Source organism: Taudactylus pleione, unplaced genomic scaffold (assembly GCF_031769625.1).
Source record: "Taudactylus pleione unplaced genomic scaffold, aTauple2 ptg000497l, whole genome shotgun sequence".
Taxonomy (NCBI): domain Eukaryota; kingdom Metazoa; phylum Chordata; class Amphibia; order Anura; family Myobatrachidae; genus Taudactylus; species Taudactylus pleione.
In genome coordinates, this window is record NW_028284899.1 from 1,231,837 (window position 1) to 1,252,508 (window position 20,672).

At 32.3% G+C, this 20,672-nt stretch overlaps 23 non-coding genes across 23 annotated transcripts; all 23 read right to left on the minus strand.

Annotated features, from left to right (window-relative positions):
- Positions 1 to 454: 454 nt before the first annotated feature.
- On the minus strand, positions 455 to 525 carry TRNAG-CCC (transfer RNA glycine (anticodon CCC)). The gene has a single exon. It is a non-coding gene; the product is annotated as a tRNA-Gly (tRNA).
- A 451-nt stretch (positions 526 to 976) lies between these two features.
- On the minus strand, positions 977 to 1,047 carry TRNAG-CCC (transfer RNA glycine (anticodon CCC)). Its single transcript has one exon. It is a non-coding gene; the product is annotated as a tRNA-Gly (tRNA).
- A 2,522-nt stretch (positions 1,048 to 3,569) lies between these two features.
- TRNAG-CCC (transfer RNA glycine (anticodon CCC)) lies at positions 3,570 to 3,640 on the minus strand. Its single transcript has one exon. It is a non-coding gene; the product is annotated as a tRNA-Gly (tRNA).
- A 451-nt stretch (positions 3,641 to 4,091) lies between these two features.
- On the minus strand, positions 4,092 to 4,163 carry TRNAG-CCC (transfer RNA glycine (anticodon CCC)). The gene has a single exon. It is a non-coding gene; the product is annotated as a tRNA-Gly (tRNA).
- A 965-nt stretch (positions 4,164 to 5,128) lies between these two features.
- On the minus strand, positions 5,129 to 5,199 carry TRNAG-CCC (transfer RNA glycine (anticodon CCC)). The gene has a single exon. It is a non-coding gene; the product is annotated as a tRNA-Gly (tRNA).
- A 451-nt stretch (positions 5,200 to 5,650) lies between these two features.
- TRNAG-CCC (transfer RNA glycine (anticodon CCC)) lies at positions 5,651 to 5,721 on the minus strand. The gene has a single exon. It is a non-coding gene; the product is annotated as a tRNA-Gly (tRNA).
- Positions 5,722 to 6,171: 450 nt separating this feature from the next.
- TRNAG-CCC (transfer RNA glycine (anticodon CCC)) lies at positions 6,172 to 6,242 on the minus strand. Its single transcript has one exon. It is a non-coding gene; the product is annotated as a tRNA-Gly (tRNA).
- A 1,476-nt stretch (positions 6,243 to 7,718) lies between these two features.
- TRNAG-CCC (transfer RNA glycine (anticodon CCC)) lies at positions 7,719 to 7,789 on the minus strand. Its single transcript has one exon. It is a non-coding gene; the product is annotated as a tRNA-Gly (tRNA).
- An 877-nt stretch (positions 7,790 to 8,666) lies between these two features.
- TRNAG-CCC (transfer RNA glycine (anticodon CCC)) lies at positions 8,667 to 8,737 on the minus strand. The gene has a single exon. It is a non-coding gene; the product is annotated as a tRNA-Gly (tRNA).
- Positions 8,738 to 9,702: 965 nt separating this feature from the next.
- On the minus strand, positions 9,703 to 9,773 carry TRNAG-CCC (transfer RNA glycine (anticodon CCC)). The gene has a single exon. It is a non-coding gene; the product is annotated as a tRNA-Gly (tRNA).
- Positions 9,774 to 10,223: 450 nt separating this feature from the next.
- On the minus strand, positions 10,224 to 10,294 carry TRNAG-CCC (transfer RNA glycine (anticodon CCC)). The gene has a single exon. It is a non-coding gene; the product is annotated as a tRNA-Gly (tRNA).
- A 964-nt stretch (positions 10,295 to 11,258) lies between these two features.
- TRNAG-CCC (transfer RNA glycine (anticodon CCC)) lies at positions 11,259 to 11,329 on the minus strand. Its single transcript has one exon. It is a non-coding gene; the product is annotated as a tRNA-Gly (tRNA).
- Positions 11,330 to 11,780: 451 nt separating this feature from the next.
- Positions 11,781 to 11,851, minus strand: TRNAG-CCC (transfer RNA glycine (anticodon CCC)). Its single transcript has one exon. It is a non-coding gene; the product is annotated as a tRNA-Gly (tRNA).
- Positions 11,852 to 12,816: 965 nt separating this feature from the next.
- On the minus strand, positions 12,817 to 12,887 carry TRNAG-CCC (transfer RNA glycine (anticodon CCC)). The gene has a single exon. It is a non-coding gene; the product is annotated as a tRNA-Gly (tRNA).
- Positions 12,888 to 13,337: 450 nt separating this feature from the next.
- Positions 13,338 to 13,408, minus strand: TRNAG-CCC (transfer RNA glycine (anticodon CCC)). The gene has a single exon. It is a non-coding gene; the product is annotated as a tRNA-Gly (tRNA).
- Positions 13,409 to 14,372: 964 nt separating this feature from the next.
- Positions 14,373 to 14,443, minus strand: TRNAG-CCC (transfer RNA glycine (anticodon CCC)). The gene has a single exon. It is a non-coding gene; the product is annotated as a tRNA-Gly (tRNA).
- Positions 14,444 to 14,894: 451 nt separating this feature from the next.
- On the minus strand, positions 14,895 to 14,965 carry TRNAG-CCC (transfer RNA glycine (anticodon CCC)). The gene has a single exon. It is a non-coding gene; the product is annotated as a tRNA-Gly (tRNA).
- A 965-nt stretch (positions 14,966 to 15,930) lies between these two features.
- TRNAG-CCC (transfer RNA glycine (anticodon CCC)) lies at positions 15,931 to 16,001 on the minus strand. The gene has a single exon. It is a non-coding gene; the product is annotated as a tRNA-Gly (tRNA).
- A 451-nt stretch (positions 16,002 to 16,452) lies between these two features.
- On the minus strand, positions 16,453 to 16,523 carry TRNAG-CCC (transfer RNA glycine (anticodon CCC)). Its single transcript has one exon. It is a non-coding gene; the product is annotated as a tRNA-Gly (tRNA).
- A 1,476-nt stretch (positions 16,524 to 17,999) lies between these two features.
- TRNAG-CCC (transfer RNA glycine (anticodon CCC)) lies at positions 18,000 to 18,070 on the minus strand. The gene has a single exon. It is a non-coding gene; the product is annotated as a tRNA-Gly (tRNA).
- Positions 18,071 to 19,036: 966 nt separating this feature from the next.
- On the minus strand, positions 19,037 to 19,107 carry TRNAG-CCC (transfer RNA glycine (anticodon CCC)). Its single transcript has one exon. It is a non-coding gene; the product is annotated as a tRNA-Gly (tRNA).
- Positions 19,108 to 19,557: 450 nt separating this feature from the next.
- On the minus strand, positions 19,558 to 19,628 carry TRNAG-CCC (transfer RNA glycine (anticodon CCC)). The gene has a single exon. It is a non-coding gene; the product is annotated as a tRNA-Gly (tRNA).
- Positions 19,629 to 20,594: 966 nt separating this feature from the next.
- Positions 20,595 to 20,665, minus strand: TRNAG-CCC (transfer RNA glycine (anticodon CCC)). Its single transcript has one exon. It is a non-coding gene; the product is annotated as a tRNA-Gly (tRNA).
- Between the last annotated feature and the right edge of the window lie 7 nt (positions 20,666 to 20,672).

A 20,672-nucleotide genomic window follows, 5' to 3' on the forward strand; every position in this document is an offset into this window, starting at 1 on the left:
GCACATTCTTAAAGAACTACATTCACATAAAAGATGTCTTGCAATCAATTGTTAATCTCTAGTGAAAATTGTGCAATGTGACTGTGTTTTTCAAGTGAAGTTGTACTATCTCCACTGCCTTATAAGTTTCCCACAATAAGAAATACATATATTTACTCTTTGGATGTATTTTTTTTCAAGGAAAGATTTGATAATGACATTGTGGAGCAGATGTAAAAAATTAAGAAATATAATTGACTTCACAATTAAAGCTTTAATTCTTTAGTGTTTGTATCACTGGTACATTTTTTTTAAATGTGGAGAGAAAATGTTACCTCTATGCTTTTTAAGAATTTTGTGAATTGAGACATCTTCAAGGACTATCTCTGAGAAAAGCAATAAAGCTATGTTTTTTATACATATTAATTATATATTAATTTAACAGATTTTATAGAATTCAAAAGACACACTTTTATGTGCTAGCTGGGACTCGAACCCAGGTCGCAAGAATGGGAATCTTGCATGATACCCCTACACTACTAGCGCTTTTTAGCTACCTATAATTCACACAACAAATGACTAACAATCAATTGATGATCTTTAGTCAAAAATGTTCAATTTGGCTATGATTTTCAAGTGAAATTGTACTATTTGCACTGTTGTATAGATTTCCCAAGATAAGAAATACATATCTTTGCTCCATGGATGTATTTTTACTTCAAGGAAGATTGTGCTAAAGAGTTTGTGGAACAAATGTAGTTAATTCAGAAATGTAATTGCCTTTACAATAGAAGCTTTGGGTCTTTAGTGTTTGTGTCAGTAGCACATTTTTTTTACCTGTGGAGAGGAAATGTTACTATTATGCTTTTCAAGAATTTGGTGAATAGAGACATCTTTGAGGCTCATCTTTGAGAAATGCAATATTGTAATGTTTTTAATGAGATTCAATATATATTAATTTGAAAAATGTCCTAGGATTCAAAAAAACACATTTTCATGCGCTAGCCGGGACTCGAACCCGGGTCGCAAGAATGGGAATCTTGCATGATACCCCTACACTACTAGCACTCTTTAGAAACCTTTAATTCACACAACAAATGACTAACAATCAATTGATAATCTTTAGTCAAAAATGTGCAATTTGGCTATGATTTTCAAGTGAAATTGTACTATTTGCACTGTTGTATAGATTTCCCAAGATAAGAAGTACATACATTTTCTCCATGGATGTATTTTTAGTTCAAGGAAGATTGTGCTAAAGAGTTAGTGGAGCAAATATAAATAATTCGGAAATGTTATTGCCTTTACAATAGCAGCTTTGGGACTTTAGTGTTTGTGCCAGTAGCACAATTTTTTTTGCCTGTGGAGAGGAAGTGTTACTTCTATGCTTTTTAAGAATTTGGTGAATAGAGACATCTTGGATGCTAATCTCTGAGAAATGCAATATTGCAGTGTTTTTAGTGAGATTCAATATATATTAATTTGAAACATTTCATAGGATTCAAAAGACACATTATGCACTAGCCGGGTCTCAAACCAAGGTCGCACGAATGATAATCTTGCATGATACCCCTACACTAGCACATTCTTAAAGAACTACATTCACATAAAAGAAGTCTTGCAATCAATTGTTAATCTCTAGTGAAAATTGTGCAATGTGACTGTGTTTTTCAAGTGAAGCTGAACTATCTCCACTGCCTTATAAGTTTCCCACAATAAGAAATACATATATTTAATCTTTGGATGTATTTTTTTTCAAGGAAAGATTTGATAATGACATTGTGGAGCAGATGTAAAAAATTAAGAAATATAATTGACTTCACAAATAAAGCTTTAACTCTTTAGTGTTTGTATCACTGGTACATTTTTTTTACCTGTGGAGAGAAAATGTTACCTCTATGCTTTTTAAGAATTTTGTGAATTGAGACATCTTCAAGGACTATCTCTGAGAAAAGCAATAAAGCTATGTTTTTTATACAGATTAATTATATATTAATTTAACAGATTTTATAGAATTCAAAAGACACACTTTTATGTGCTAGCTGGGACTCAAACCCAGGTCGCAAGTATGGGAATCTTGGATGATACCCCTACACTACTAGCGCTTTTTAGCTACCTATAATTCACACAACAAATGACTAACAATCAATTGATGATCTTTAGTCAAAAATGTTCAATTTGGCTATGATTTTCAAGTGAAATTGTACTATTTGCATTGTTGTATAGATTTCCCAAGATAAGAAATACATATCTTTGCTCCATGGATGTATTTTTAGTTCAAGGAAGATTGTGCTAAAGAGTTTGTGGAACAAACATAAATAATTCGGAAATGTAATTGCCTTTACAATAGCAGCTTTGGGTTTTTAGTGTTTGTGTCAGTAGCACATTTTTTTTACCTGTGGAGAGGAAATGTTACTATTATGCTTTTTAAGAATTTGGTGAATAGAGACATCTTGGAGGCTCATCTTTGAGAAATGCAATATTGTAATGTTTTTAGTGAGATTAAATATATATTATTTTGAAAAATGTCATAGGATTCAAAAAACACATTTTCATGCACTAGTCGGGACTCTAACCCGGGTCACAAGAATGGGAATCTTGCATGATACCCCTACACTACTAGCGCTCTTCTGAAACTTTTATTTCACATAACAAATGACTAACAATCAGTTGATAATCTTTAGTCAAAAATGTGCAATTTGGCTATGATTTTCAAGTGAAATTGTACTATTTGCACTGTAGTATAGATTTCCCAAGATAAGAAGTACATACATTTTCTCCATGGATGTATTTTTAGTTCAAGGAAGATTGTGCTAAAGAGTTTGTGGAGCAAATATAAATAATTCGGAAATGTTATTGCCTTTACAATAGCAGCTTTGGGACTTTAGTGTTTGTGCCAGTAGCACAATTTTTTTACCTGTGGAGAGGAAGTGTTACTTCTATGCTTTTTAAGAATTTGGTGAATAGAGACATCTTGGATGCTAATCTCTGAGAAATGCAATATTGCAGTGTTTTTAGTGAGATTCAATATATATTAATTTGAAACATTTCATAGGATTCAAAAGACACATTATGCACTAGCCAGGTCTCAACCCAAGGACGCACGAAAGATAATCTTGCATGATACCCCTACACTAGCACATTTTTAAAGAACTACATTCACATAAAAGATGTCTTGCAATCAATTGTTAATCTCTAGTGAAAATTGTGCAATGTGACTGTGTTTTTCAAGAGAAGTTGTACTATCTCCACTGCCTTATAAGTTTCCCACAATAAGAAATACATATATTTACTCTTTGGATGTATTTTTTTTCAAGGAAAGATTTGATAATGACATTGTGGAGCAGATGTAAAAAATTAAGAAATATAATTGACTTCACAATTAAAGCTTTAACTCTTTAGTGTTTGTATCACTGGTACATTTTTTTACCTGTGGAGAGAAAATGTTACCTCTATGCTTTTTAAGAATTTTGAGAATTGAGACATCTTCAAGGACTATCTCTGAGAAAAGCAATAAAGCTATGTTTTTTATACATATTAATTATATATTAATTTAACAGATTTTATAGAATTCAAAAGACACACTTTTATGTGCTAGCTGGGACTCGAACCCAGGTTGCAAGAATGGGAATCTTGCATGATACCCCTACACTACTAGCGCTTTTTAGCTACCTATAATTCACACAACAAATGACTAACAATCAATTGATGATCTTTAGTCAAAAATGTTCAATTTGGCTATGATTTTCATGTGAAATTGTACTATTTGCACTGTTGTATAGATTTCCCAAGATAAGAAATACATATCTTTGCTCCATGGATGTATTTTTACTTCAAGGAAGATTGTGCTAAAGAGTTTGTGGAACAAATGTAGTTAATTCGGAAATGTAATTGCCTTTACAATAGAAGCTTTGGGTCTTTAGTGTTTGTGTCCGTAGCACTTTTTTTTTTACCTGTGGAGAGGAAATGTTACTATTATGCTTTTCAAGAATTTGGAGAATAGAGACATCTTAGAGGCTCATCTTTGAGAAATGCAATATTGTAATGTTTTTAGTGAGATTCAATATATATTAATTTGAAAAATGTCATAGGATTCAAAAAACACATTTTTATGCGCTAGCCGGGACTCGAAACCCGGGTCGCAAGAATGGGAATCTTGCATGATACCCCTACACTACTAGCGCTCTTTAGAAACCTTTAATTCACACAACAAATGACTAACAATCAATTGATAATCTTTAGTCAAAAATGTTCAATTTGGCTATGATTTTCAAGTGAAATTGTTCTATTTGCACTGTAGTATAGATTTCCCAAGATAAGAAGTACATACATTTGCTCCATGGATGTATTTTTAGTTAAAGGAAGATTATGCTAAAGAGTTTTTGGAGCAAATATAAATAATTCGGAAATGTAATTGCCTTTACAATAGCAGCTTTGGGACTGTAGTGTTTGTGTCAGTAGCACAATTTTTTTACCTGTGGAGAGGAAGTGTTACTTCTATGCTTTTTAAGAATTTGGTGAATAGAGACATCTTGGATGCTAATCTCTGAGAAATGCAATATTGCAGTGTTTTTAGTGAGATTCAATATATATTAATTTGAAACATTTCATAGGATTCAAAAGACACATTATGCACTAGCCGGGTCTCAAACCAAGGTCGCACGAATGATAATCTTGCATGATACCCCTACACTAGCACATTCTTAAAGAACTACATTCACATAAAAGAAGTCTTGCAATCAATTGTTAATCTCTAGTGAAAATTGTGCAATGTGACTGTGTTTTTCAAGTGAAGCTGAACTATCTCCACTGCCTTATAAGTTTCCCACAATAAGAAATACATATATTTACTCTTTGGATGTATTTTTTTTCAAGGAAAGATTTGATAATGACATTGTGGAGCAGATGTAAAAAATTAAGAAATATAATTGACTTCACAATTAAAGCTTTAACTCTTTAGTGTTTGTATCACTGGTACATTTTTTTTACCTGTGGAGAGAAAATGTTACCTCTATGCTTTTTAAGAATTTTGTGAATTGAGACATCTTCAAGGACTATCTCTGAGAAAAGCAATAAAGCTATGTTTTTTATACAGATTAATTATATATTAATTTAACAGATTTTATAGAATTCAAAAGACACACTTTTATGTGCTAGCTGGGACTCGAACCCAGGTCGCAAGAATGGGAATCTTGCATGATACCCCTACACTACTAGCGCTTTTTAGCTACCTATAATTCACACAACAAATGACTAACAATCAATTGATGATCTTTAGTCAAAAATGTTCAATTTGGCTATGATTTTCAAGTGAAATTGTACTATTTGCATTGTTGTATAGATTTCCCAAGATAAGAAATACATATCTTTGCTCCATGGATGTATTTTTAGTTCAAGGAAGATTGTGCTAAAGAGTTTGTGGAACAAACATAAATAATTCGGAAATGTAATTGCCTTTACAATAGCAGCTTTGGGTTTTTAGTGTTTGTGTCAGTAGCACATTTTTTTTACCTGTGGAGAGGAAATGTTACTATTATGCTTTTTAAGAATTTGGTGAATAGAGACATCTTTGAGGCTCATCTTTGAGAAATGCAATATTGTAATGTTTTTAATGAGATTCAATATATATTAATTTGAAAAATGTCCTAGGATTCAAAAAAACACATTTTCATGCACTAGCCGGGACTCGAACCCGGGTCGCAAGAATGGGAATCTTGCATGATACCCCTACACTACTAGCACTCTTTAGAAACCTTTAATTCACACAACAAATGACTAACAATCAATTGATGATCTTTAGTCAAAAATGTGCAATTTGGCTATGATTTTCAAGTGAAATTGTACTATTTGCACTGTTGTATAGATTTCCCAAGATAAGAAATACATATCTTTGCTCCATGGATGTATTTTTAGTTCAAGGAAGATTGTGCTAAAGAGTTTGTGGAACAAATATAAATAATTCGGAAATGTAATTGCCTTTACAATAGCAGCATTGGGTCTTTAGTGTTTGTGTCAGTAGCACATTTTTTTTACCTGTGGAGAGGAAATGTTACTATTATGCTTTTTAAGAATTTGGTGAATAGAGACATCTTGGAGGCTCATCTTTGAGAAATGCAATATTGTAATGTTTTTAGTGAGATTAAATATATATTATTTTGAAAAATGTCATAGGATTCAAAAAACACATTTTCTTGCACTAGCCGGGACTCTAACCCGGGTCACAAGAATGGGAATCTTGCATGATACCCCTACACTACTAGCGCTCTTCTGAAACTTTTAATTCACATAACAAATGACTAACAATCAGTTGATAATCTTTAGTCAAAAATGTGCAATTTGGCTATGATTTTCAAGTGAAATTGTACTATTTGCACTGTAGTATAGATTTCCCAAGATAAGAAGTACATACATTTTCTCCATGGATGTATTTTTAGTTCAAGGAAGATTGTGCTAAAGAGTTTGTGGAGCAAATATAAATAATTCGGAAATGTTATTGCCTTTACAATAGCAGCTTTGGGACTTTAGTGTTTGTGCCAGTAGCACAATTTTTTTACCTGTGGAGAGGAAGTGTTACTTCTATGCTTTTTAAGAATTTGGTGAATAGAGACATCTTGGATGCTAATCTCTGAGAAATGCAATATTGCAGTGTTTTTAGTGAGATTCAATATATATTAATTTGAAACATTTCATAGGATTCAAAAGACACTTTATGCACTAGCCAGGTCTCAAACCAAGGTCGCACGAATGATAATCTTGCATGATACCCCTACACTAGCACATTCTTAAAGAACTACATTCACATAAAAGATGTCTTGCAGTCAATTGTTAATCTCTAGTGAAAATTGTGCAATGTGACTGTGTTTTTCAAGAGAAGTTGTACTATCTCCACTGCCTTATAAGTTTCCCACAATAAGAAATACATATATTTACTCTTTGGATGTATTTTTTTTCAAGGAAAGATTTGATAATGACATTGTGGAGCAGATGTAAAAAATTAAGAAATATAATTGACTTCACAATTAAAGCTTTAACTCTTTAGTGTTTGTATCACTGGTACATTTTTTTACCTGTGGAGAGAAAATGTTACCTCTATGCTTTTTAAGAATTTTGTGAATTGAGACATCTTCAAGGACTATCTCTGAGAAAAGCAATAAAGCTATGTTTTTTATACATATTAATTATATATTAATTTAACAGATTTTATAGAATTCAAAAGACACACTTTTATGTACTAGTTGGGACTCGAACCCAGGTCGCAAGAATGGGAATCTTGCATGATACCCCTACACTACTAGCGCTTTTTAGCTACCTATAATTCACACAACAAATGACTAACAATCAATTGATGATCTTTAGTCAAAAATGTTCAATTTGGCTATGATTTTCAAGTGAAATTGTACTATTTGCATTGTTGTATAGATAAGAAATACATATCTTTGCTCCATGGATGTATTTTTAGTTCAAGGAAGATTGTGCTAAAGAGTTTGTGGAACAAACATAAATAATTCGGAAATGTAATTGCCTTTACAATAGCAGCTTTGGGTTTTTAGTGTTTGTGTCAGTAGCACATTTTTTTTACCTGTGGAGAGGAAATGTTACTATTATGCTTTTTAAGAATTTGGTGAATAGAGACATCTTTGAGGCTCATCTTTGAGAAATGCAATATTGTAATGTTTTTAATGAGATTCAATATATATTAATTTGAAAAATGTCCTAGGATTCAAAAAAACACATTTTCATGCGCTAGCCGGGACTCGAACCCGGGTCGCAAGAATGGGAATCTTGCATGATACCCCTACACTACTAGCACTCTTTAGAAACCTTTAATTCACACAACAAATGACTAACAATCAATTGATAATCTTTAGTCAAAAATGTGCAATTTGGCTATGATTTTCAAGTGAAATTGTACTATTTGCACTGTTGTATAGATTTCCCAAGATAAGAAGTACATACATTTTCTCCATGGATGTATTTTTAGTTCAAGGAAGATTGTGCTAAAGAGTTAGTGGAGCAAATATAAATAATTCTGAAATGTTATTGCCTTTACAATAGCAGCTTTGGGACTATATTAATTTGAAACATTTCATAGGATTCAAAAGACACTTTATGCACTAGCCAGGTCTCAAACCAAGGTCGCACGAATGATAATCTTGCATGATACCCCTACACTAGCACATTCTTAAAGAACTACATTCACATAAAAGATGTCTTGCAATCAATTGTTAATCTCTAGTGAAAATTGTGCAATGTGACTGTGTTTTTCAAGAGAAGTTGTACTATCTCCACTGCCTTATAAGTTTCCCACAATAAGAAATACATATATTTACTCTTGTACTATTTGCACTGTTGTATAGATTTCCCAAGATAAGAAATACATATCTTTGCTCCATGGATGTATTTTTACTTCAAGGAAGATTGTGCTAAAGAGTTTGTGGAACAAATGTAGTTAATTCGGAAATGTAATTGCCTTTACAATAGAAGCTTTGGGTCTTTAGTGTTTGTGTCCGTAGCACTTTTTTTTTTACCTGTGGAGAGGAAATGTTACTATTATGCTTTTCAAGAATTTGGAGAATAGAGACATCTTAGAGGCTCATCTTTGAGAAATGCAATATTGTAATGTTTTTAGTGAGATTCAATATATATTAATTTGAAAAATGTCATAGGATTCAAAAAACACATTTTTATGCGCTAGCCGGGACTCGAACCCGGGTCGCAAGAATGGGAATCTTGCATGATACCCCTACACTACTAGCGCTCTTTAGAAACCTTTAATTCACACAACAAATGACTAACAATCAATTGATAATCTTTAGTCAAAAATGTTCAATTTGGCTATGATTTTCAAGTGAAATTGTTCTATTTGCACTGTAGTATAGATTTCCCAAGATAAGAAGTACATACATTTGCTCCATGGATGTATTTTTAGTTAAAGGAAGATTATGCTAAAGAGTTTTTGGAGCAAATATAAATAATTCGGAAATGTAATTGCCTTTACAATAGCAGCTTTGGGACTGTAGTGTTTGTGTCAGTAGCACAATTTTTTTACCTGTGGAGAGGAAGTGTTACTTCTATGCTTTTTAAGAATTTGGTGAATAGAGACATCTTGGATGCTAATCTCTGAGAAATGCAATATTGCAGTGTTTTTAGTGAGATTCAATATATATTAATTTGAAACATTTCATAGGATTCAAAAGACATATTATGCACTAGCCGGGTCTCAAACCAAGGTCGCACGAATGATAATCTTGCATGATACCCCTACACTAGCACATTCTTAAAGAACTACATTCACATAAAAGAAGTCTTGCAATCAATTGTTAATCTCTAGTGAAAATTGTGCAATGTGACTGTGTTTTTCAAGTGAAGCTGAACTATCTCCACTGCCTTATAAGTTTCCCACAATAAGAAATACATATATTTACTCTTTGGATGTATTTTTTTTCAAGGAAAGATTTGATAATGACATTGTGGAGCAGATGTAAAAAATTAAGAAATATAATTGACTTTACAAATAAAGCTTTAACTCTTTAGTGTTTGTATCACTGGTACATTTTTTTTACCTGTGGAGAGAAAATGTTACCTCTATGCTTTTTAAGAATTTTGTGAATTGAGACATCTTCAAGGACTATCTCTGAGAAAAGCAATAAAGCTATGTTTTTTATACAGATTAATTATATATTAATTTAACAGATTTTATAGAATTCAAAAGACACACTTTTATGCGCTAGCTGGGACTCGAACCCAGGTCGCAAGAAGGGGAATCTTGCATGATACCCCTACACTACTAGCGCTTTTTAGCTACCTATAATTCACACAACAAATGACTAACAATCAATTGATGATCTTTAGTCAAAAATGTTCAATTTGGCTATGATTTTCAAGTGAAATTGTACTATTTGCACTGTTGTATAGATTTCCCAAGATAAGAAATACATATCTTTGCTCCATGGATGTATTTTTAGTTCAAGGAAGATTGTGCTAAAGAGTTTGTGGAACAAATATAAATAATTCGGAAATGTAATTGCCTTTACAATAGCAGCATTGGGTCTTTAGTGTTTGTGTCAGTAGCACATTTTTTTTACCTGTGGAGAGGAAATGTTACTATTATGCTTTTTAAGAATTTGGTGAATAGAGACATCTTGGAGGCTCATCTTTGAGAAATGCAATATTGTAATGTTTTTAGTGAGATTAAATATATATTATTTTGAAAAATGTCATAGGATTCAAAAAACACATTTTCATGCACTAGCCGGGACTCTAACCCGGGTCACAAGAATGGGAATCTTGCATGATACCCCTACACTACTAGCGCTCTTCTGAAACTTTTAATTCACATAACAAATGACTAACAATCAGTTGATAATCTTTAGTCAAAAATGTGCAATTTGGCTATGATTTTCAAGTGAAATTGTACTATTTGCACTGTAGTATAGATTTCCCAAGATAAGAAGTACATACATTTTCTCCATGGATGTATTTTTAGTTCAAGGAAGATTGTGCTAAAGAGTTTGTGGAGCAAATATAAATAATTCGGAAATGTTATTGCCTTTACAATAGCAGCTTTGGGACTTTAGTGTTTGTGCCAGTAGCACAATTTTTTTACCTGTGGAGAGGAAGTGTTACTTCTATGCTTTTTAAGAATTTGGTGAATAGAGACATCTTGGATGCTAATCTCTGAGAAATGCAATATTGCAGTGTTTTTAGTGAGATTCAATATATATTCATTTGAAACATTTCATAGGATTCAAAAGACACTTTATGCACTAGCCAGGTCTCAAACCAAGGTCGCACGAATGATAATCTTGCATGATACCCCTACACTAGCACATTCTTAAAGAACTACATTCACATAAAAGATGTCTTGCAATCAATTGTTAATCTCTAGTGAAAATTGTGCAATGTGACTGTGTTTTTCAAGAGAAGTTGTACTATCTCCACTGCCTTATAAGTTTCCCACAATAAGAAATACATATATTTACTCTTTGGATGTATTTTTTTTCAAGGAAAGATTTGATAATGACATTGTGGAGCAGATGTAAAAAATTAAGAAATATAATTGACTTCACAATTAAAGCTTTAACTCTTTAGTGTTTGTATCACTGGTACATTTTTTTACCTGTGGAGAGAAAATGTTACCTCTATGCTTTTTAAGAATTTTGTGAATTGAGACATCTTCAAGGACTATCTCTGAGAAAAGCAATAAAGCTATGTTTTTTATACATATTAATTATATATTAATTTAACAGATTTTATAGAATTCAAAAGACACACTTTTATGTGCTAGCTGGGACTCGAACCCAGGTCGCAAGAATGGGAATCTTGCATGATACCCCTACACTACTAGCGCTTTTTAGCTACCTATAATTCACACAACAAATGACTAACAATCAATTGATGATCTTTAGTCAAAAATGTTCAATTTGGCTATGATTTTCAAGTGAAATTGTACTATTTGCACTGTTGTATAGATTTCCCAAGATAAGAAATACATATCTTTGCTCCATGGATGTATTTTTACTTCAAGGAAGATTGTGCTAAAGAGTTTGTGGAACAAATGTAGTTAATTCGGAAATGTAATTGCCTTTACAATAGAAGCTTTGGGTCTTTAGTGTTTGTGTCCGTAGCACTTTTTTTTTTACCTGTGGAGAGGAAATGTTACTATTATGCTTTTCAAGAATTTGGAGAATAGAGACATCTTAGAGGCTCATCTTTGAGAAATGCAATATTGTAATGTTTTTAGTGAGATTCAATATATATTAATTTGAAAAATGTCATAGGATTCAAAAAACACATTTTTATGCGCTAGCCGGGACTCGAACCCGGGTCGCAAGAATGGGAATCTTGCATGATACCCCTACACTACTAGCGCTCTTTAGAAACCTTTAATTCACACAACAAATGACTAACAATCAATTGATAATCTTTAGTCAAAAATGTTCAATTTGGCTATGATTTTCAAGTGAAATTGTTCTATTTGCACTGTAGTATAGATTTCCCAAGATAAGAAGTACATACATTTGCTCCATGGATGTATTTTTAGTTAAAGGAAGATTATGCTAAAGAGTTTTTGGAGCAAATATAAATAATTCGGAAATGTAATTGCCTTTACAATAGCAGCTTTGGGACTGTAGTGTTTGTGTCAGTAGCACAATTTTTTTACCTGTGGAGAGGAAGTGTTACTTCTATGCTTTTTAAGAATTTGGTGAATAGAGACATCTTGGATGCTAATCTCTGAGAAATGCAATATTGCAGTGTTTTTAGTGAGATTCAATATATATTAATTTGAAACATTTCATAGGATTCAAAAGACACATTATGCACTAGCCGGGTCTCAAACCAAGGTCGCACGAATGATAATCTTGCATGATACCCCTACACTAGCACATTCTTAAAGAACTACATTCACATAAAAGAAGTCTTGCAATCAATTGTTAATCTCTAGTGAAAATTGTGCAATGTGACTGTGTTTTTCAAGTGAAGCTGAACTATCTCCACTGCCTTATAAGTTTCCCACAATAAGAAATACATATATTTACTCTTTGGATTTTTTTTTTTTCAAGGAAAGATTTGATAATGACATTGTGGAGCAGATGTAAAAAATTAAGAAATATAATTGACTTTACAAATAAAGCTTTAACTCTTTAGTGTTTGTATCACTGGTACATTTTTTTTACCTGTGGAGAGAAAATGTTACCTCTATGCTTTTTAAGAATTTTGTGAATTGAGACATCTTCAAGGACTATCTCTGAGAAAAGCAATAAAGCTATGTTTTTTATACAGATTAATTATATATTAATTTAACAGATTTTATAGAATTCAAAAGACACACTTTTATGCGCTAGCTGGGACTCAAACCCAGGTCGCAAGAATGGGAATCTTGCATGATACCCCTACACTACTAGCGCTTTTTAGCTACCTATAATTCACACAACAAATGACTAACAATCAATTGATGATCTTTAGTCAAAAATGTTCAATTTGGCTATGATTTTCAAGTGAAATTGTACTATTTGCACTGTTGTATAGATTTCCCAAGATAAGAAATACATATCTTTGCTCCATGGATGTATTTTTAGTTCAAGGAAGATTGTGCTAAAGAGTTTGTGGAACAAATATAAATAATTCGGAAATGTAATTGCCTTTACAATAGCAGCATTGGGTCTTTAGTGTTTGTGTCAGTAGCACATTTTTTTTACCTGTGGAGAGGAAATGTTACTATTATGCTTTTTAAGAATTTGGTGAATAGAGACATCTTGGAGGCTCATCTTTGAGAAATGCAATATTGTAATGTTTTTAGTGAGATTAAATATATATTATTTTGAAAAATGTCATAGGATTCAAAAAACACATTTTCATGCACTAGCCGGGACTCTAACCCGGGTCACAAGAATGGGAATCTTGCATGATACCCCTACACTACTAGCGCTCTTCTGAAACTTTTAATTCACATAACAAATGACTAACAATCAGTTGATAATCTTTAGTCAAAAATGTGCAATTTGGCTATGATTTTCAAGTGAAATTGTACTATTTGCACTGTAGTATAGATTTCCCAAGATAAGAAGTACATACATTTTCTCCATGGATGTATTTTTAGTTCAAGGAAGATTGTGCTAAAGAGTTTGTGGAGCAAATATAAATAATTCGGAAATGTTATTGCCTTTACAATAGCAGCTTTGTGACTTTAGTGTTTGTGCCAGTAGCACAATTTTTTTACCTGTGGAGAGGAAGTGTTACTTCTATGCTTTTTAAGAATTTGGTGAATAGAGACATCTTGGATGCTAATCTCTGAGAAATGCAATATTGCAGTGTTTTTAGTGAGATTCAATATATATTAATTTGAAACATTTCATAGGATTCAAAAGACACTTTATGCACTAGCCAGGTCTCAAACCAAGGTCGCACGAATGATAATCTTGCATGATACCCCTACACTAGCACATTCTTAAAGAACTACATTCACATAAAAGATGTCTTGCAATCAATTGTTAATCTCTAGTGAAAATTGTGCAATGTGACTGTGTTTTTCAAGAGAAGTTGTACTATCTCCACTGCCTTATAAGTTTCCCACAATAAGAAATACATATATTTACTCTTTGGATGTATTTTTTTTCAAGGAAAGATTTGATAATGACATTGTGGAGCAGATGTAAAAAATTAAGAAATATAATTGACTTCACAATTAAAGCTTTAACTCTTTAGTGTTTGTATCACTGGTACATTTTTTTACCTGTGGAGAGAAAATGTTACCTCTATGCTTTTTAAGAATTTTGTGAATTGAGACATCTTCAAGGACTATCTCTGAGAAAAGCAATAAAGCTATGTTTTTTATACATATTAATTATATATTAATTTAACAGATTTTATAGAATTCAAAAGACACACTTTTATGTGCTAGCTGGGACTCGAACCCAGGTCGCAAGAATGGGAATCTTGCATGATACCCCTACACTACTAGCGCTTTTTAGCTACCTATAATTCACACAACAAATGACTAACAATCAATTGATGATCTTTAGTCAAAAATGTTCAATTTGGCTATGATTTTCAAGTGAAATTGTACTATTTGCACTGTTGTATAGATTTCCCAAGATAAGAAATACATATCTTTGCTCCATGGATGTATTTTTACTTCAAGGAAGATTGTGCTAAAGAGTTTGTGGAACAAATGTAGTTAATTTGGAAATGTAATTGCCTTTACAATAGAAGCTTTGGGTCTTTAGTGTTTGTGTCCGTAGCACTTTTTTTTTTACCTGTGGAGAGGAAATGTTACTATTATGCTTTTCAAGAATTTGGAGAATAGAGACATCTTAGAGGCTCATCTTTGAGAAATGCAATATTGTAATGTTTTTAGTGAGATTCAATATATATTAATTTGAAAAATGTCATAGGATTCAAAAAACACATTTTTATGCGCTAGCCGGGACTCGAACCCGGGTCGCAAGAATGGGAATCTTGCATGATACCCCTACACTACTAGCGCTCTTTAGAAACCTTTAATTCACACAACAAATGACTAACAATCAATTGATAATCTTTAGTCAAAAATGTTCAATTTGGCTATGATTTTCAAGTGAAATTGTTCTATTTGCACTGTAGTATAGATTTCCCAAGATAAGAAGTACATACATTTGCTCCATGGATGTATTTTTAGTTAAAGGAAGATTATGCTAAAGAGTTTTTGGAGCAAATATAAATAATTCGGAAATGTAATTGCCTTTACAATAGCAGCTTTGGGACTGTAGTGTTTGTGTCAGTAGCACAATTTTTTTACCTGTGGAGAGGAAGTGTTACTTCTATGCTTTTTAAGAATTTGGTGAATAGAGACATCTTGGATGCTAATCTCTGAGAAATGCAATATTGCAGTGTTTTTAGTGAGATTCAATATATATTAATTTGAAACATTTCATAGGATTCAAAAGACACATTATGCACTAGCCGGGTCTCAAACCAAGGTCGCACGAATGATAATCTTGCATGATACCCCTACACTAGCACATTCTTAAAGAACTACATTCACATAAAAGAAGTCTTGCAATCAATTGTTAATCTCTAGTGAAAATTGTGCAATGTGACTGTGTTTTTCAAGTGAAGCTGAACTATCTCCACTGCCTTATAAGTTTCCCACAATAAGAAATACATATATTTACTCTTTGGATGTATTTTTTTTCAAGGAAAGATTTGATAATGACATTGTGGAGCAGATGTAAAAAATTAAGAAATATAATTGACTTCACAAATAAAGCTTTAACTCTTTAGTGTTTGTATCACTGGTACATTTTTTTTACCTGTGGAGAGAAAATGTTACCTCTATGCTTTTTAAGAATTTTGTGAATTGAGACATCTTCAAGGACTATCTCTGAGAAAAGCAATAAAGCTATGTTTTTTATACAGATTAATTATATATTAATTTAACAGATTTTATAGAATTCAAAAGACACACTTTTATGTGCTAGCTGGGACTCGAACCCAGGTCGCAAGAATGGGAATCTTGCATGATACCCCTACACTACTAGCGCTTTTTAGCTACCTATAATTCACACAACAAATGACTAACAATCAATTGATGATCTTTAGTCAAAAATGTTCAATTTGGCTATGATTTTCAAGTGAAATTGTACTATTTGCATTGTTGTATAGATTTCCCAAGATAAGAAATACATATCTTTGCTCCATGGATGTATTTTTAGTTCAAGGAAGATTGTGCTAAAGAGTTTGTGGAACAAACATAAATAATTCGGAAATGTAATTGCCTTTACAATAGCAGCTTTGGGTTTTTAGTGTTTGTGTCAGTAGCACATTTTTTTTACCTGTGGAGAGGAAATGTTACTATTATGCTTTTTAAGAATTTGGTGAATAGAGACATCTTTGAGGCTCATCTTTGAGAAATGCTATATTGTAATGTTTTTAATGAGATTCAATATATATTAATTTGAAAAATGTCCTAGGATTCAAAAAAACACATTTTCATGCGCTAGCCGGGACTCGAACCCGGGTCGCAAGAATGGGAATCTTGCATGATACCCCTACACTACTAGCGCTCTTTAGAAACCTTTAATTCACACAACAAATGACTAACAATCAATTGATAATCTTTAGTCAAAAATGTGCAATTTGGCTATGATTTTCAAGTGAAATTGTACTATTTGCACTGTTGTATAGATTTCCCAAGATAAGAAGTACATACATTTTCTCCATGGATGTATTTTTAGTTCAAGGAAGATTGTGCTAAAGAGTTAGTGGAGCAAATATAAATAATTCGGAAATGTTATTGCCTTTACAATAGCAGCTTTGGGACTTTAGTGTTTGTGCCAGTAGCACAATTTTTTTTGCCTGTGGAGAGGAAGTGTTACTTCTATGCTTTTTAAGAATTTGGTGAATAGAGACATCTTGGATGCTAATCTCTGAGAAATGCAATATTGCAGTGTTTTTAGTGAGATTCAATATATATTAATTTGAAACATTTCATAGGATTCAAAAGACACTTTATGCACTAGCCGGTTCTCAAACCAAGGTCGCACAAATGATAATCTTGCATGATACCCCTACACTAGCACATTCTTAAAGAACTACATTCACATAAAAGAAGTCTTGCAATCAATTGTTAATCTCTAGTGAAAATTGTGCAATGTGACTGTGTTTTTCAAGTGAAGTTGTACTATCTCCACTGCCTTATAAGTTTCCCACAATAAGAAATACATATATTTACTCTTTGGATGTATTTTTTTTTATGGAAAGATTTGATAATGACATTGTGGAGCAGATTTAAAAAATTAAGAAATATAATTGACTTCACAATTAAAGCTTTAACTCTTTAGTGTTTGTATCACTGGTACATTTTTTTTTACCTGTGGAGAGAAAATGTTACCTCTATGCTTTTTAAGAATTTTGTGAATTGAGACATCTTCAAGGACTATCTCTGAGAAAAGCAATAAAGCTATGTTTTTTATACAGATTAATTATATATTAATTTAACAGATTTTATAGAATTCAAAAGACACACTTTTATGTGCTAGCTGGGACTCGAACCCAGGTCGCAAGATTGGGAATCTTGCATGTTACCCCTACTTTACTAGCACTTTTTAGCTACCTATAATTCACACAACAAATGACTAACAATCAATTGATGATCTTTAGTCAAAAATTTTCAATTTGGCTATGATTTTCAAGTGAAATTGTACTATTTGCACTGTTGTATAGATTTCCCAAGATAAGAAATACATATCTTTGCTCCATGGATGTATGTTTAGTTCAAGGAAGTTTGTGCTAAAGAGTTTGTGGAACAAATGTAGTTAATTCGGAAATGTAATTGCCTTTACAATAGCAGCTTTGGGTCTTTAGTGTTTGTGTCCGTAGCACTTTTTTTTTACCTGTGGAGAGGAAATGTTACTATTATGCTTTTTAAGAATTTGGTGAATAGAGACATCTTTGAGGAATGCAATATTGTAATGTTTTTAATGAGATTCAATATATATTAATTTGAAAAATGTCATAGGATTCAAAAAAACACATTTTCATGCGCTAGCCGGGACTCGAACCCAGGTCGCAAGAATGGGAATCTTGCATGATACCCCTACACCACTAGCACTCTTTAGAAACCTTTAATTCACACAACAAATGACTAACAATCAATTGATAATCTTTAGTCAAAAATGTGCAATTTGGCTATGATTTTCAAGTGAAATTGTACTATTTGCACTGTTGTATAGATTTCCCAAGATAAGAAGTACATACATTTTCTCCATGGATGTATTTTTAGTTCAAGGAAGATTGTGCTAAAGAGTTAGTGGAGCAAATATAAATAATTCGGAAATGTTATTGCCTTTACAATAGCAGCTTTGGGACTTTAGTGTTTGTGCCAGTAGCACAATTTTTTTTGCCTGTGGAGAGGAAGTGTTACTTCTATGCTTTTTAAGAATTTGGTGAATAGAGACATCTTGGATGCTAATCTCTGAGAAATGCAATATTGCAGTGTTTTTAGTGAGATTCAATATATATTAATTTGAAACATTTCATAGGATTCAAAAGACACATTATGCACTAGCCGGGTCTCAAACCAAGGTCGCACGAATGATAATCTTGCATGATACCCCTACACTAGCACATTCTTAAAGAACTACATTCACATAAAAGAAGTCTTGCAATCAATTGTTAATCTCTAGTGAAAATTGTGCAATGTGACTGTGTTTTTCAAGTGAAGCTGAACTATCTCCACTGCCTTATAAGTTTCCCACAATAAGAAATACATATATTTACTCTTTGGATGTATTTTTTTTCAAGGAAAGATTTGATAATGACATTGTGGAGCAGATGTAAAAAATTAAGAAATATAATTGACTTTACAAATAAAGCTTTAACTCTTTAGTGTTTGTATCACTGGTACATTTTTTTTACCTGTGGAGAGAAAATGTTACCTCTATGCTTTTTAAGAATTTTGTGAATTGAGACATCTTCAAGGACTATCTCTGAGAAAAGCAATAAAGCTATGTTTTTTATACAGATTAATTATATATTAATTTAACAGATTTTATAGAATTCAAAAGACACACTTTTATGCGCTAGCTGGGACTCAAACCCAGGTCGCAAGAATGGGAATCTTGCATGATACCCCTACACTACTAGCGCTTTTTAGCTACCTATAATTCACACAACAAATGACTAACAATCAATTGATGATCTTTAGTCAAAAATGTTCAATTTGGCTATGATTTTCAAGTGAAATTGTACTATTTGCACTGTTGTATAGATTTCCCAAGATAAGAAATACATATCTTTGCTCCATGGATGTATTTTTAGTTCAAGGAAGATTGTGCTAAAGAGTTTGTGGAACAAATATAAATAATTCGGAAATGTAATTGCCTTTACAATAGCAGCATTGGGTCTTTAGTGTTTGTGTCAGTAGCACATTTTTTTTACCTGTGGAGAGGAAATGTTACTATTATGCTTTTTAAGAATTTGGTGAATAGAGACATCTTGGAGGCTCATCTTTGAGAAATGCAATATTGTAATGTTTTTAGTGAGATTAAATATATATTATTTTGAAAAATGTCATAGGATTCAAAAAACACATTTTCATGCACTAGCCGGGACTCTAACCCGGGTCACAAGAATGGGAATCTTGCATGATACCCCTACACTACTAGCGCTCTTCTGAAACTTTTAATTCACATAACAAATGACTAACAATCAGTTGATAATCTTTAGTCAAAAATGTGCAATTTGGCTATGATTTTCAAGTGAAATTGTACTATTTGCACTGTAGTATAGATTTCCCAAGATAAGAAGTACATACATTTTCTCCATGGATGTATTTTTAGTTCAAGGAAGATTGTGCTAAAGAGTTTGTGGAGCAAATATAAATAATTTGGAAATGTTATTGCCTTTACAATAGCAGCTTTGGGACTTTAGTGTTTGTGCCAGTAGCACAATTTTTTTTGCCTGTGGAGAGGAAGTGTTACTTCTATGCTTTTTAAGAATTTGGTGAATAGAGACATCTTGGATGCTAATCTCTGAGAAATGCAATATTGCAGTGTTTTTAGTGAGATTCAATATATATTAATTTGAAACATTTCATAGGATTCAAAAGACACATTATGCACTAGCCGGGTCTCAAACCAAGGTCGCACGAATGATAATCTTGCATGATACCCCTACACTAGCACATTCTTAAAGAACTACATTCACATAAAAGAAGTCTTGCAATCAATTGTTAATCTCTAGTGAAAATTGTGCAATGTGACTGTGTTTTTCAAGTGAAGCTGAACTATCTCCACTGCCTTATAAGTTTCCCACAATAAGAAATACATATATTTACTCTTTGGATGTATTTTTTTTCAAGGAAAGATTTGATAATGACATTGTGGAGCAGATGTAAAAAATTAAGAAATATAATTGACTTTACAAATAAAGCTTTAACTCTTTAGTGTTTGTATCACTGGTACATTTTTTTTACCTGTGGAGAGAAAATGTTACCTCTATGCTTTTTAAGAATTTTGTGAATTGAGACATCTTCAAGGACTATCTCTGAGAAAAGCAATAAAGCTATGTTTTTTATACAGATTAATTATATATTAATTTAACAGATTTTATAGAATTCAAAAGACACACTTTTATGCGCTAGCTGGGACTCAAACCCAGGTCGCAAGAATGGGAATCTTGCATGATACCCCTACACTACTAGCGCTTTTTAG